Genomic DNA, 4085 nt, shown 5'->3' with positions numbered 1-4085 from the left:
TAGGACAATGTAGGGAATTTGTATATCAATCTTGTGTACAAAAATCAGGATTTTATCGTGCTTCTGTGATTTTTAACAATTCTGCTACTGGGCGCAAAAGTTTCTGTTTTTCAACAAGATCAAATCAACTATCACCCAACATGATCCCAAAGGCTTTACTTGGAACAAACACTAATTAAAGCATAAACACAATCATAACAGTAGCATAATTGTGCAAACACTCAAGAACAGAAAGAAAAAGGCAGAAATAAATTTTATTCATTGAGTTGCCTCCCAACAAGCGCTATCGTTTTATGCCCCTAGCTAGGCATAATGTATAGGTTCAAGTATTGTCATCCTTAGTTATTGCCACATAGGTTTCCCTCATGATTGATTCATATGGTGGCTTAATTCTTCTTCTAGGGAAGTGTTCCATACCCTTTCTTAGGGGAAATTGAAATCTAATATTCCCTTCTTTCATATAAATCATAACACCTATAGTTCGTAAAAACGGTCTACCAAGTATGATGGGACAAGATGGATTGTAGTCAATATTAAGAACAATAAAACCTTGAGTACATAGTTCCTATTTGCAATAATAAGAACATCATTAATTCTTCCCAAAGGCTTTTTAATAGTAGAATCCGCCAAGTGCAAATTAAGAGAACACTCTTCAACATTGGTGAGACCAAGCACATCACATAGAGATTTCAGAATTGTGGAAACACTAGCGCCAAAATCACATAAAGTAAAGCACTCATAATTTTTAATATTGACTTTAATGGTAGGTTCCCATTCATCATATAATTTTCTAGGAATTGAAATCTCTAATTCCAACTTTTCTTCTAAAGCTTTCATCATCGCTTCTACAACATGTTTAGTAAAAGGTTTATTTTGTTCATAGGCATTGGGTGAATTTATCATGGATTGCAACAAAGAAATACATCCAATAAAAGATCAACTATCATAACTAAAGTCTTTGTAATCCAAAAGAGTGAGCACATCAGTAGTTAAAGTTTTGACCTCTCCAAACCCACGTTTATCAAATTTTTCAACAAGATTTTCACCCCCTGGATTATAAGGACGCCCTCTAGCTAAAGTTGACTCTTCTTCAGTCCTCTTTTAATCAAGTTTAATATTACTAAACTAGGAATCAATAGAGGAAACCATTTTAAGATCTTCATCATGGTTATGAAAGCAATGGGTAGAAAACGCTCTTTCTAAAGATTCTCTTTTAGCTCTAAGCATAGCGGTTCTTTTCTTACTTTCATCCATATACACATATAAAGCTTTAATTAATTCATTGGCATCAACCTTAGGTGGAATTTTTTTAATCTTGAGGTTTTCTACATCATGGGAATTTTTGTCAATGCTTCTAGACATAACATCAATCTCATTCAACTTTTCTTCTATCGTAGTATTGAAAACTTTTTGAGCATTGATAAATTCTTTAATATTACTCTCAAGGTCAGGGGTTTCTATTATTACTGTGAGAAGAATTAACATAGGAATTGCCATAATTATTAGAGTAATTTTCAGGAAAAGTCCTAGGATTAAAATTACCTCTATAAGCATTGTTATTAAAATTGTCTCGCGAGACAAAATTCACATCTATGGGATCACTATTTTTCTCAATCAAAGTAGACAAAGGAACATCATTAAGATTAATAGGAGTATTTTTGCTAGCAACTAATTTCATAAGAGCATCAACTTTTTCACTCAAAGTAGTAATTTCTTCAACCGAAATAACTTTTTTACTAGTAGGTGCTCTTTCGGTATGCCATTGTGAATAATTTGCCATAATGATGTCTAGCAATTTAGTAGCTTCACCCAAAGTAATCTTCATAAAAGTACCACCCGCGGCGGAATCTAAAAGATTTCTAGAAACAAAATTCAATCCTGCATAAATTTTTTGTATGATCACCCAAAGATTTAAACCTTAATAGCAACAAGAAGAAAGGAGAAAGGAAATAATTTCAACCTCACAATATCATTTTCCACATCTTTTTTATTTTGCATATCACACAATTCTATGAATCTGTTTAGATGGGATGCGACATCCTCATTAGGATTACCAAAAAATTGGTATTTCACAACAAGATTCAACAAAGCGGCATTAATTTCACAAGACTCCACACTAGTGGCGGGAGGAGCAACTGGAGTAATAATAAAATCATTATTATTAGTATTGGAAAAATCACACAATTTGGTATTTTATTGAGACAAGGCGACTAAGCAAACAAGATTGCACGCAAACAAGAGATCCTACGAGAAAAAGGAGGACGAAAAAGAAGGCTGAAGTGGGGGAGATGAAAATGAGAGGCAAATTGCAAGAAGATAAGATTTGTGATAAGGTACCTAATAGATGTTGATGATGTCTCCCCAGCAACGGTGCCAGAAATTCCTTTGATATGGCTTAGATCTGCGTTGGTATTTCCCCAAAGAGGAAGGGATGATGCAGCATAGCTACAACAAGTATTTCCCCCAGTTATGAAACCAAGGTTATCAATCCAGTAGGAGAACCTAGCAACAGTATGTAAATGGTACCTGCACACAAAGAACAAATACTTGCAACCCAACGTGAAAGAGGGGTTGTCAATCCCTCCATGGTAAAAAGATAGATTAAATTGTATGAGATTGGATAAATAGATCTAGCAAGAACACAGAGAAATAAGTAAAGAAAAAGTGCAGCAAGGTATTTTGGTTTTTTTGGAATAATAAGTCTGAAAACAATATGATAAAAATATATACCCGGGGCCATAGATTTCACTAGTGGCTTCTCTCGAGAAAATAGCATACAGTGGGTAAACAAATTACTGTTGGGCAATTGATAGAAGAGCAAATAATTATGAAGATATCCAAGCCAATGATCATATATATAGGCATCACGTCCAAGATTAGTAGACTGGCTCATGCTTCCATCCATTTCCATTGCAATAAGAATGATGACATGATGTAGACAAGATCTATTCATGTAGGAATAGACCCCATCTTTTTATCCTTAATAGCAACAATACATGTGTGCCTCTCTACCCCTTCTGTCACTGGGTGAGGACACCGCAAGATCGAATCCATCACAAAGCACCTCTTCCCATTGCAAGAAAAGTCAATCTAGTTGGCCAAACCAAACCAAAGTTTTGAAGAAGAAATACAAGGCTATAACAATCATGCATATAAGAGATTAAAAAAAACTCAAATAATATTCATAGATAGATCTGATCATAAACTCGCACTTCATCGGATCCCAACAAACACACCGCAAATAGTCATTACATAAAATAGATCTCCAAGAACATCGAGGAGAACATTGTATGGAGAATCAAAAAGAGAGAAGAAGCCATCTAGCTACTGCCTACGGACCCGTTGGTTTATGGTGAACTGCTCACGCATCATCGGAGGAGCACCAATGAGGATGATGAACCCCTCCATGATCGTGTTCCCCTCCGGTAGAGTGCCGGAATAGGGCTCTAGATTGGATCTCGTGGTTCTTGAACTTGCGGCTGCTGGAATTGTGTTTCAACTGCTCTCCTAGGGTTTCTGGAATATCTGAGTATTTATAGAGCTGAGAGGCAGTGGAGGAGATCTCCATGGGCCCCACCACCCATTAGAGTGGCCTAGGGGCCTCTGGCACGCCCTGGTGGGTGGTGGGCCCCATGGGCCACCCCCAGGTGCTTCCTGGGCTCCCGAGTTGTCTTCTGGTTCAAAAAAATCTCCAAAAAGTTTCGTGGCATGTGGACTTTGTTTGGTACTGATATTCTGCCAAGTAAAAAACAAGCAAAAAAATAGCAACTGGCACTGGGCACTATGTCAATAGGTTAGTCCCAAAAAATGATATAAAGTTGCTATAAAATGAAGGTAAAACATCCAAGAATGATAGTATAACAGCATGGAGTAATCAAAAACTATAGATACATTGGAGACATATCAATCACGAGTTCCGATCCGCTGCCCTAGAAGTCGTCTAGCCCATCACCGACCGCCCCGACAGATATTGTGTCCACCCTGTCCGTCTGTGTCCCATTCTCGGGTTCATTGTGCAAACCGAAGATTATCGTCTGCAGGAACTGGCGACGCCGACAACGAGATAGGGAAGCAGCGGCGTCGTC

Source organism: Triticum dicoccoides, chromosome 2B (genome assembly GCF_002162155.2).
Source record: "Triticum dicoccoides isolate Atlit2015 ecotype Zavitan chromosome 2B, WEW_v2.0, whole genome shotgun sequence".
Classification (NCBI taxonomy): Eukaryota; Viridiplantae; Streptophyta; class Magnoliopsida; order Poales; family Poaceae; genus Triticum; species Triticum dicoccoides.
This window is presented reverse-complemented; position numbering follows the sequence as displayed.